Raw genomic sequence first — 12,935 nt, 5'->3', positions numbered from 1 at the left:
AAACTTGCCATAATGCATGAGTAATATAAAATAATGTCAGAGAAGAGAATACTACTTTCTGACCTTCACACAAATTCTCCTTATGCACCATTGCTAGAGGGCTGAGAGCCCTTTAAACTTTCTGACCTACTTAGTGTGGCTGTAAATGTCATTCTTATTCATAGCAACACTTAATGCTTTCCTGGGTTTTGCTAAACTATTTACCACAGTGATATATTGCAGAATTGAATTCCACGGCTTGATGGTGTACTGCATAAAGAATTGTATTGTTCATCAGTCTAAAATGGAATGCAATTCATTCTCATTGAGAGTCAGCTTGTTTCCATGGTATGAGAATGGGAGGAGAAAACACCTTATGTTTTCAGTAAAACATTCATTACTTTTACAGCTGTTTTCCTTTTCATAGTTTACTTCTCTCCATTACTAAGTAAATCACACTATAATGCCTCCCAGACATAATTTTTATATTTATTTTGGCCTTTCTACCCAGCTTTAACATTTGGCCTGATTTTAATCTGTCACATTTTACATAATCTTCCTTATAAATTGACTACTGAGTGAAACAGTGAAACCGATGCTCAAAAGAAATCTACAAGCACCGCAAGGAAAAGTCATCAGCAATATACAGTTAGGAATAAATTGGAATTGAAAATTCAGAATTTTTAAGTTCTGCTCATGTGAATGCTCCATGTTATTTTTCCCTTCCTATATCTGCTAAAAAGTTAGAAGGAATTTCTTCCACCAGTTTAAATACATTGTAAAATGTATCTGATTTTAAACAAATATTTATATATAATTATCATTGTAATAAGCTCTTAGATAATATTTATCTTTTACATACGTGAAAGTCAATACAAATATTTCATGTTAACTCTAAATCCAAATGGCCTTCAGTGAGTGTTCTTTGCAAAGACATTTAGAGTTAGCACTTCTGCGCACAAAAATGTTCCAAGAGCACTTTTCTAATAACAACAGGAAATGAATACAATTATTTTAGCTGCCAAAAAAATTGTTGATGATAAGATTCTTTGTGCATTGATTTTAGAATCAATGGTGTAAGAAAATCTTAAAATATTTTCTATATATAATGCCACTGAAAACAATGTTTAAAAAGGATTAAAAAAATGAGACATATCAATATTGATAAATAATGTCCACAGTAATATTGATACTCACAAAATTAACTTGAATATTTAATTTTTGTACACAAGTTTAGATGGTAATGACAGTTCATTACTAATGAATATAATTGTTTTTATGGGATCCTTCTCATGTATTAGTTCAGACCTTCTTATCTTAATCTTTCTTATCAGAGATGACTGCTAAATCTAGAAGGGTGCTAGGTGAACTTTTCATAGCAAATGTATTGCTTTTCACCCGTTATACAATGTAATTGGTAAAACAAATCAAATGTGTGTATATTAATAATCATATCAAGATCTCTAACCCCTCCAGACTACAATGATATAGCAATTTAACAAGAATTGCTTTGTTCTTCTACAAGCCTGTCAGATCTAGGTTTTAATTATCTTCTCACCACCTCTAGGACTTTTCATATTCAGACGATATGTAAATTAATGTAGTCTTTCATTTTGAAAGAGTTAAGGGATAGGAATTTCTCTAGAATATTTCTCTCTTAGCTGTCTTAACCATACATCTGCCTTCCTGTAGAATATAAATCATAATGAAAATATGGAATCCTAATTCTGGAGAGTAAAATCAGTAGGAAAATAAATCCTGCTCTCAAGAAAATAAACATTATTAAACTTTAAAATCTTCAAAGTACAATGGAAGAAAAATTAGTTTATAAATTAACTTTTCTACAAATTTTAAAAAAACCCACAGTATTGTGTCTTCATTCAAATGACTTATGTGTTCAAGAACCTTTTTTTGTTTTGTTTTGTTTTGTTTTTTTGGAGATGGAGTCTCACTGTTGCCCAGGCTGGAGTGCCATGGAATGATCTCGGCTCCCTGCAACCTCTGCTTCCTGGGTTCAATGATCCTCCTGCCTCAGCCTCCCAAGTAGCTGGGACTACAGGCACGCACCACCACGCCCAGCTTATTTTTATTTTTATTTTTTTAATAGAGATAATGTTTCACCATGTTGGCTAGGCTGGTCTCGAACTCCTTACCTCAGGTGACCCACCTACCTCAGCCTCCCAACACGCTGGGATTACAGGCATGAGCCACCACGCTCAGCCTCAAGAAACATTTTTAAAGCAGTGTTCTAAACTTGAAGCTACAACCCTGAACTAAAAAGACAAAGCCCCTGTTTTTGTCTGATTACATCTTACATGCTAAGAGAGGGAAATATAATAAATTATGAAACACATGAATATATATATATATAATAAAGAAAATGAAATGGAGTTATGACAGGAAATGAATGAGGAGCAAATCTAAGGAAATCAGAAAGGGCTGCTCTTACATGAAAGTTGAGCAGAAATCTGTAGCGATGCAGTGAAACATAGATATCTCTGGGGAAAACATTAGAGATGGTCAGGGCTAATTCCAAAATTTAGAGTCTGACTAAAATGATGGAATTACCATTAACTGAGATGAGAATGACTAGAGAAGAGGATTGGCAAAAATCGAGTTTGGATTTGGGCATGCTCCTTTTTTTAAAGTGTCTATTAGACTTTCAAGGGGAAATATAAAATAGAAAGAATCTAGAGTTCTGATGAGAGACCTATATTGCACTGTAACTTTGCCAGTCATCAACATGTAGATGGTATTTGAAGCCAGGAAGCTTGATGTGATCAATGAGGGACTGAGTAAATATGGAGAAAAGAGGCCTGAAGACTGAGTCCTGGAGCTTTCTGATTGTTGGAATCAAGAATAGGAGGAGAAGAGAGAAACAGAGCCTGAGAAAGAGCATTCATGTGATCAGAGGAAAACCAAGAGAAAGCGTTGTCCTGGAAGCCAAGTGAAGAAAAATTTTAAACTAAGAGAGTGTGAAAAATTGCATTATATGCTGTTAACTGTCAAATAAATACATAGTAAACTATATGTCTTTTAAGTACATATAAATAAGTAAATTATAGTAATATTGCATGGTGCATCATTTTAGTCATAATTGTAAGTATAGGTTGCTTTGTATTTTACTTTGAAACTGACCTAAATATTGAAATATAAAATGCTTGCTCTGTTATTGATGTTACCATATTACAACTTTGGAGAATGTGACCAAATGAAGCTACAATTAAATTATAGGTTTCATAAGCAAGACAAAGTAAATATGACTAGACATTTTCCAGCAAATATTAACAGTAACTGGTACTTAGATTATCCTCATTTTCTTTTAAGGAAAATTTTGAATATCTCAAAGAGTTAACATATACATTTGATAATTTTCTACCAAAAACAAATTTTATTTGATTTAGAAAGGTATTTACTGATAGAATTCACTGAAGAATATGCTGAATTGTCAGCCATTTTAATCTAATTAGGTGTGAGAGTCTATATGTGTGTGTGTGTATATATATATATATATATTCTCAGTATTCTTTCAAGATTCTGAGTAAAGAACATATTAAAATTTGAAAATAAGCTACAAAATGACTGATGCCATTTGTCATGTCTTATCTATATGAATTTTATTTTCTTAAAATCATTTACCCAAAATAAAACTCAGAAAAATGCTGAATTATGGAGCTAGAATGATAAACTGACTGCAATTGTTATCCTTTATGCCAATTTTGTAAGTTATGTTTATCAGAATAACCCTATATTTTACTGCCTGACTTTGTAAAAAAAGTTATAGATGTGTACTTATACGTTAATACTAAAAATATGTTAGTTTTAAACATGGTGGATACAAATGAGGTTTCATTACAATAACATGTTTGAAACTACTTTCTTTTCTTTCTACTTCTCTTCTGCCCTTTGACAAATCTATGTACTTATATTTTGACATTTCAAGTGCCTTTATTATAAAAACTTTTTAAGTTATTTCTTATGGGCAGTAATGTCTGCATCTAGCTTAGCACCCAACAAACAATAGGCTTTCAAGCTTTTTTAATGAATAAATGGTAGCACCATTTTACACATTTTGTTACCTTTAGCAATTAGTAAGTATTAAACTATTAACATGAGTGACGGTGCCCAGGATTGTCTTCTAGCATCTGAGGTCCCTTGCCTCAGAACTCTGCATCCCCATTCTGCACAGCACCTTGGCCCTGAGGCAGCCTGCCTGTACCTCGCATCGCCCAGAGTCCCTGGAGCAAGCATCTGTTTTCTGTAGTCCTTCTCTACATAGGGCTGGACAATAAATAGGTCTATGAAGTCCTTGAGATTCCCTGATTCTGGAATCCAGCAATGAGGACCCTACTCCATGCAAAAGGCAAGGGTGAGGCTGTCTCACCAAGACAGCCACCCTAACAGCCCCTGGTCTTCCATCAAAACCAGCATCCTCCACAATAGCCAAAAGGTGGAAGCAACCCAGGTGTCTGAATAGATAAACAAAATGTGATCCAATAAACACAGGGAATATTATTCTGCCTTGAAAAAGGAAGGACATTCTGACACATGCTATGACATGCATGAAGCTTGAGGACATTATGCTAAGTGAAGTAAGTCAGTCACAAAGGGACAGACACTGTATGAGTCCACTTACAGGAAGTACCTAGAGTAGTCAAATTCATAAAGTCAGAGAGAAGAATGGTGGTTGCCAAGGGTGGGAGGAAGGGCAATGGGAGTTGTGCAATGGGTACAGATGATGAAAGATGAAAAGAGTTCTGGAGGTGGATGGTGGTGATGGCTGCACAACACTGTGATCGTAGTTAATGCACTGAACTGTGCACTTAAAAATGGTTGAGATGGCTGGGCACGGTGGCTCATGCCTGTCATTCCAGCACTCTGGGAGGCCGAGGTGGGTGGATCACCTGAGGTCAGGAGTTTGAGACCAGCCTGGCCAATATGGTGAAACCCTGTCTCTACTAAAAATACAAAAAATTAGTCGGGTGTGGGGGCGGGCACCTGTAATCCCAGCTACTTGGGAGGCTGAGGTAGGAAAATCGTTTGAACCTGGGAAGTGGAGGTTGCAGTGAGCCAAGACCATGCCACTGCTCCCCAGCCTGGGCAACAGAGTGAAACTCTGTCTCAAAAAAAAAAAAGTTGAGATGGTTCATTTCATGTTATGTGTGTTTTACCACAATTTAAAAACAATGCCCTCTGGCCAGGCGCGGTGGCTCACGCCTGTAATTCCAGCACTTTGGGAGGCTGCGGTGGGCAGATCACGAGGTCAGGAGATCGAGACCATCCTGGTCAACATGGTGAAACCCCATCTCTACTAAAAATACAAAAATTAGCCAGGCGTGGTGGTGGGCACCTGTAATCCCAGCTACTTGGGAGGCTGAGGCAGGAGAATCGTTTGAACCTGGGAGGCGGAGGTTGCGGTGAGCCAAGATCATGCCATTGCACTCCAGCCTGGGCAACAAGAGCGAAACTCCATCTCAAAAATAAATAAATAAATAACCAAACCAAAAACAAAAACAAAACAAAAAACAACAATGCTCTCCTGCACACCTACCTCCTGGGGAGAATGGCAGGGCCAGCACCCTTGGCGGGAACGTGCCCCAGCTCCATGTCTCTGAATGTGGTGCGGCAGCACATGCAGTTCCCCAGTGGGAAGTGAGAGGAGGCTGTGTGAGGATGCCAGATGGCAGAGCTGAGGCCCAGGTATTGTGACGAGACAGGAAGAGGGGGCCCCACAACTCATTCTACCCCACGCACCTCACTCAGCCATGGACAGGGCCAGGCAGCAGCAGGCGCTACTCCTCCTCCCCATCTGCCTTGCCCTCGCCTTCTCCCTCACCGCAGTGGTCAGCAGCCACTGGTGTGAGGGGACCCAGCGGGTAGTGAAGCCGCTGTGCCAGGACCAGCCAGGAGGGCAGCACTGCGTTCACTTCAAACGAGACAACAGCAGCGATGGCAGGATGGACAACGACAGCCAGGCTGTGCTGTACATTTGGGAGCATTTTCCTGTAGTTAATATTAGTGTGTCTGCATAGTGAAAGTTAGGATTTAAGCTATGTTGATTGAAATTTTCTTCCCACTTAAACTATTGTCTTCTTGAAGACAGGGAACATGTTAACGTTTTAGTCAGACATAGTTAAAAAGACTAATCTAAACAAGAACAAGACACTTTTCAACTTCACTACAGTATGATACAGTTTCTTAACTTCTCTGAGCCTTCGTTTATTTTTTTTTACCTGTATGCAGAGAAATATAATGTATGCTCTGCTTTCCAGATACAGATATTGTAATGATAAAATAAAATAATACATATAAAAGAACTTTGCTACCTCTAAGATATCATGAAAGAAAGATGTTTGTTTATTACTATGCTTTCAATAGCAGTTTCTAACAAGATAAAAAGGAGACTGGGGAGAGAGAAGGGAAGAGGGAGAGAGAGGTAGAGGGAAATGGGAGAAGCAACAACTTACTGCCTTATTTTTACAAATGTAGAAAGCATCATAATTCTGTAAACCACTGTTCTAAGCCAGTCTCCTCAATGGGGTAAAAGAGGATGATCAGGGAATTGAAAATGTGGGAGGTTTTGGTTATCATAGTATCTGGAAAGCGTTATTGCATTTATGGGGTTGGGTAGCTGCTATGCTAAACTTTCTGTAGCCTGCTGGATACTAACACACACAAAAATTATCCTACCCAAATGTTATTGGCAAATAACCAAACCTAGCAAACATTTTTTGAAAAACTTTTCTTTTCCTATTTGAATTAAGTAAGTTGAATCACACACCAGTACACGTATTTTTACATTCAGGATGAAAAAAAAAAAAACAGCATTTATGATATACCAAATATAGTCCTACTGGTATGCTTATATGATAAAGTATTTTATAAAATGTAACATAACCTATACAATTTTATGTGTGTGTGTGTGTGTGTGTGTGTGTGTGTGAGTGTATAATGTAAAGGCTTTTATAAACATTTAACATAAAGGTATTATGGTGCTGGCAAAGTGTGGTGTCTCATATCTGTAATCCCAGCTCTTTGGGAGGCTGAGGTGGGAGGATAGCTTGAGGCCAGGAGTTGGAGACTAGCCTGGGCAACAGAGTAAGACCCCGTTTCAATTTTAAAAATATGAATTTATTATGGTGCTATGTAGGTCTAACATTATAAGATGAACTATCTCTATTCCATCTTAATCTTTGAGATAGTGTAGGAATATTTTCATATCAATGTATTAGCAAGTTCTGGTGAGAATATACTTTACTAGAAGTGCAGCATTTAAAGTGCTTAAAAAGTGAAAAACAAGTAAGATTTCTCATATTATGCCCCAGACAACTGTAAAATTTTCTGTAAGATTAAGAAACACGACTATTTCCGCTCAGTATTATTTAAGGTAACTTTCAATCACAGAAGGATGAATCCAGTTGTCTTCACACTAGAAAGATCTCGCAATCAAAAATCAACCCCACTCCCAAAATCATTGTCGAAATCAAAATATTGATTACGTACCATAGAATCGAGTCATTCGCCTTCCTTTGCATTCGAACAGTGCAAGATGTCTTCTAAATAACCTTGTGGGGAGGATGTTCAGCTTTTGCGACTCTACAGAACAAAACTATCTCTCATCCTTCTTACTGCCGTTTATGTGAGTCTTTCCCACGCTGTAAGCAAGTAAAGTATCCAAATGCACCATTTTATCAAGCGCTCCATGGTCCAGAGGCAGGATATTTTGAAAGTTTGTGGCTAAAGTTGTGGCTCTCTCGTTCCATCCTAATCTAATTTTGATAATAGGACCTTACAGTTTCTAGTACTTGTAGAAAAAAAAACCTAAATTAATTCATTTTCTTCTTGGATTCCAGTAATTGTTTAGGATTTCTCTTCTACCAGTTGCTTTTGAGAAATATATTGATTTCTGGATGTCTTTAACTGATCATTGCTTTCAAGAAAAGCACTGCTCATGTCCATGCAGTTCACATCTATTTTTACAGTGATTCAGTCTGGAAACTGAAGAGGCAGAATATAAATATTAAGGAAATATTAGTAATGGTAGATATGGTAATATTATCAGTTCAGAAGCAACTTTGCTTAGTTTATCCCTTATGTGCTCTACAGGTTCAATTTAATTGAAAGGGGGAAATGAGTAAGAATCAAAGTTTTGAATTTACACACATGGTTTATTCTTTTAATATATGCCATTTTGATTAAAATACTTTCATTTCTCTCAAATCCAACTTTACTTAGAGCCAAGTTTAATTTTTAGGAAAACTTGCAAAATCAATCTTCTTCCTTCTATTCCTTTTTTATGTGCAAATCATGGGAAGATAAAATTCAAATAAAATGTTTCTAGACATAGTGACTTGATAATTTCTTCTTTCTGTTTGGTAAATTGATCTTTCATGTTTCCCCACAGGATATAAAATTTCCAGAAAAATATATAAGGTTACTATAACTACAAAGCTATGAAGCTGATTAAATTGGTATGTGGCAAATAAATTGAATTAATTCAAAATAATATTCATTTCACCATATCCAAGGCTGGGCCTACATGGTAACTGCTTGCTACATTTATTCTCCAAATTGTTTCTCGCAATGCATTTTCCTTATTTACTCCTTTCCTTCCCATATTCACAAAACATAGTTTCTCTGTGGATAGCACATTCATGGCCCGATAAACAGCTTTTTAATATGATGTATAACCTCTCTGTAAACATTTTCTTAAGCCCATGACCACTCTATAATATAAGTTCTCCAGCTGATAAAAGGCATAGTTAAGGAACCAACCATAATCTTTGGTCTGAGAATTGCATTCTCTATCATGGATCTGCCACTAAACGAGTGACACTAAGAACTTGTCCTGATTGAGGTAATTTCTCTAATTTCCAAAATGTGGGTGATTAGCCACTGTCTTTCCAATGATTGCAAGTAATCTGGGTATATACTTTTAAAAATAAGAATGGTCTAGGAATCTCGATTTTGATATTCAAAATACAGACAAAATGTGTGATGTGTTTTATATTATGTCATTTCTGTAAGTTATTTCAACAAACTCATTCTTGGTGTGTGTAAATGGGAGTAACAGGTTATATTGTCTTAGAAGCTGGCTGGTGGGGAGGGATGAATTCAATGAACTCCTTTTCCCCGTCTCCACTTACTTCCATAAATCATAGTTTACATGCATTGGTGTGTAAGTTGCTCTTTCAGGTAGTTTAAAATAGTACTTCTCATAATGCCTTTTTCTACTGGTCTCACACCAGTCAGAATGGCTACTGTCAAAAAGTAAAAAAACAACATATGCTGGTGAGGCTGCAGATAAAAGGGAAGGTTTATACATTGTTGATAGGAATGTAAATTAGTTCAGCCACTGTGGAAAACAGTTTGGAGATTCCTCAAAGAGCTTAAAACAGAACTGCCTTTCAACCAAGCAATCTCATTCCTGGGTATATACCCAAAAGAAAATAAATTGTTCTACCTGCATCCTATGTTCATTGCATCACTATTCACAGTAACAAAGACATGGAATGAACCTAGATGTCCATCAAGAGTAGATTTAACAAAGTGGTACATATACACCATGAAATACTATGCAGCCATAAAAAAGATAGAAATCATGTCCTTTTCAGCAACATGAATGCAGTTGGAGGCCATTATCCTAAGTGAATTGATGCAGGAACAGAAAACCAAATGCCATACCTTCTCACTTATAAGTGGGAGCTAAACATTGAGTACTAGCGGACATAAAGATGGCGAAAATAGATACTGGGGACTACTAGAGGGTGGGGAGGGAGGGAGCAAGGGTTGAAAAACGAATTATTGAGGACTATGCTCGCTACCTGGGTGACAGGATCATTTGTATTTCAAACCTCAGCATCACGCAATATACCCATGTAACAAACCTGCACATATACCCCCTGAATCTAAAATAAACTTTGAAATTTTATATATATATATATATTTTTTAATGTAAGTACTGAAGTCACTTCAGTAATAGAAGACTTTGGGTTTTCCAAATTCCCCCAGAGCACATAATGCTCTGCTGACTAGTTATATGATTGAGGGCCCTAAGGACATGCTGGATGAATGGGGAGAGGGGTAGACCCCATATTTTCAAGATTTATCCACTGCCCTTAGTACCACATTGTGTGGTTAGGAATTTCAAACTACTTCTTATTTTAATCTGTGATTTTGACCACAATGAAAAAGCAGTACATACACTGAAATCCCTTAGGGGACGTCAGTTTGTCAACCCACTAACTAGCCCCTTGTTATATATTCCTTCTCATATTACTTCAATTTTGGACCCCTGAGTTAGTTTTCCAACAATATTGTGCATCCTAATAAAATAAAAATACTCTAAGTTATTTGCATGTTCCTTTATGTCTACATTTTAACTATAACATTTCAATGTATATTCCATAATGTATAAATGAACTGAACTGAATATATAAAAGAGAAAAATACCAAAAGATACAAAATATTTAAGGTGAAGAGTGTATTGAAAACCACCCCAGGGGCTTCCTAATTCTTTCTTAAAAAGCCAAGCCAAATATTCTCTTTTATGATTTTATCTTTATTGTTGCTACATTACAACCCATAGTATCTTGCATTTCACCTCTTATATTCTTTCTAAAATAAAATCAATAAACACAGTAAAAAGGAACTTCTTGTATGGTTCTTTTATTGACACTTTTCTAAGGATTTTGCAAGTATATACTACATACTTCTTTAAGTGTAACTGTGTATTTTAATATAAGGAAAGCATGTGAACAGGTTATTAAAAATCTTTCATAGATATTTAAATAACGTAATTTTCAAATTTTTTTTTCTGGTGGTACAGCATTTTAAAAAGCTTAATTCAGGGTTTTATGGTGTGGTGACAGTGATAAGTACATGTTTTTATGTGATTTAATTATGCTTTGGGAAAGATAAAGTTGAAAATAAAAAAAATCTTGAAACACAGGCCATTAAGAACATGAAAATCAAATGATATTTCCAAAAGTTCAAGAAATATTTAATGGCAAGTTTGAATGTCATGTCCAGGAAAGAGCAATTAAACTAGGACAGGCCATCGTCATGTTAAGGTTAAATTGTCTAAAAACAAACTCCCCAGGATCTGCAGAAATGCATTCTATTCCTGGTTGCTAAAACCAGGAATTTAAACCATCTAAAACTTGATTTTTTTTTTTAAGCCTCCTTTTTAGCACCAAGAGCAAAGGTAAAAAGTGAGAATAAAACCACAAATAATACTAACACACTCCTCGCCTTCAAAGATCTGACAGTATAAACAGACATGCAATTTAACAAGGAATTTCAGTAAAGCACGTTAATTATGAAAGGACACCACAGGATAATAAAGTGAGCCAGGATATGAGAATGGGTGGCACGTCAGAAAAGCTATCCTGGAGGAATTGCTGTCCAGTAGATAACAGAGGAGTGAATAAACCACACCATTATGTTGGTGCAAAAGTAATTGCAGTTTTTGCATTAAAAGTAATGGCAAAAGCCACAACCACATTTGCATCAACCTAATACTACGAACAATCTTATTACTACCTTTTGGTGACTAGCCATAAATATTGATCTTGGGTTTTTATAAAACTGAACATATGTATATATACCTATGACCCAGTTGCAGCATACATATGTTCAACTTTAGTAGATACTACTTAACAGATCTAAACACGTTTGTCCCAAATTACACTATTTCCAGCAATACATAACAGTGTCATTTGTTCTACAACCTTGTCACTACTCGGAGTGGGAGGGGTGTGTGAAATAAGATAAAAGGAGGGTGGATGCTGTTAGCAGCGGAGTTTGGAGCTGGATAAAGTGTTCCAGGCTGAGGGACAGCACATGCAAAGGCCTGTGGAGAAGGGAAAATGAGGTTTATTTGAGCAACCAAAGATACCCTGATGGTGTGTGTTAGTGAATGAGCACTGATAGAAAATAAGATTAAATAATAAGCAAGCATGAGATCAAAAGAGGCCTTTCATGTCATATGAAGAGATATAAAATGTATCTTAAAGGTAACAGGAAGCCAATAAAGGGTCTTCTTACTGAGAATTCACTAAAGGGGTGAAGATGGGAAGTGGGAAGGTAAGAACCACAAGGACCATTTAAATTGAAACAGTGATAAATACAGGTGAGAGTGATAATGAGATCCTGCACCAGAGTACTGGTAATTGGGGATCTGGCAGCTACATAACAGGCAAAATAAATAGAATCTACTAGATTTGGCAGAGAAGGAGCTTGAGTACTGTTTCTGTTGAGTTTCATGTGCTTCTGTGATACTTAAACAGAAATATCCCTTCTATAGAGGTAAAACATGACAGGGCTTGAGGCCCAGGAAAGAGTTCTGCACTTGTGATTTTGACTTGTGAGGCATCAAAATTTAGATGGTGGTGGAAACCATGGGAGTTAATGTAGATGCTGATGGAGTATGAGTGAGAAGAAAAGGGAATCTAGGCAATCTGGGAAGCAGCAGTAATACAGAATCAGTAGAGAATAAGAATGGAGAACCCATAGAAGATACGGATGTACATGCAGTGGTGTAGCAGACACTTAAGAGGTGAGCTGTCTTGGATTCCAAGGAACAAAATTGATTTCACAAGGGTGATACGATGGACAATATTAAGACTGAGACTACAAGTAAGATTAGGACTAAAATAAAGCTATAAAGCTCCGTGAAATTAAGATTATGGGGGGCTATTACGAGAGCAGTTTCATAGAAGAGGAAATAATAAGAGCTAGATTTGGCATGAAGGACACACGAGGAAGAGGAGACAATAAAAGTAAACCAGGGTTTGCCAAATGCTCGTCTATGTATTTTTTAGCTCACCTCAAATAATTGGAAAAAAAAATAAAAACAATATTGTTTTTCATGAAGTTTATCAGGGTTCTCAACTTCAACACTATCACTATTTTACACTGGATAATTATGTACTGTAGGAGGCTGTCTTGTGCAT

At 36.5% G+C, this 12,935-nt stretch overlaps 1 protein-coding gene across 1 annotated transcript in view; it reads right to left on the bottom strand.

Annotated features, from left to right (window-relative positions):
- The window catches only part of DCAF8L2 (DDB1 and CUL4 associated factor 8-like 2), a 172,579-nt gene extending 165,039 nt beyond the window's left edge, over nt 1-7,540 (bottom strand). The window contains exon 1 of the mRNA XM_011935148.1: nt 7,483-7,540. The gene's annotated coding sequence lies outside the window, so the exon portion shown is untranslated. The remainder of the gene's footprint in view (nt 1-7,482) is intronic.
- Nucleotides 7,541-12,935: the final 5,395 nt, after the last annotated feature.

This window comes from Colobus angolensis, unplaced genomic scaffold (assembly GCF_000951035.1).
Source record: "Colobus angolensis palliatus isolate OR3802 unplaced genomic scaffold, Cang.pa_1.0 Scaffold140, whole genome shotgun sequence".
NCBI lineage: Eukaryota > Metazoa > Chordata > Mammalia > Primates > Cercopithecidae > Colobus > Colobus angolensis.
This window is presented reverse-complemented; position numbering and strand designations above follow the sequence as displayed.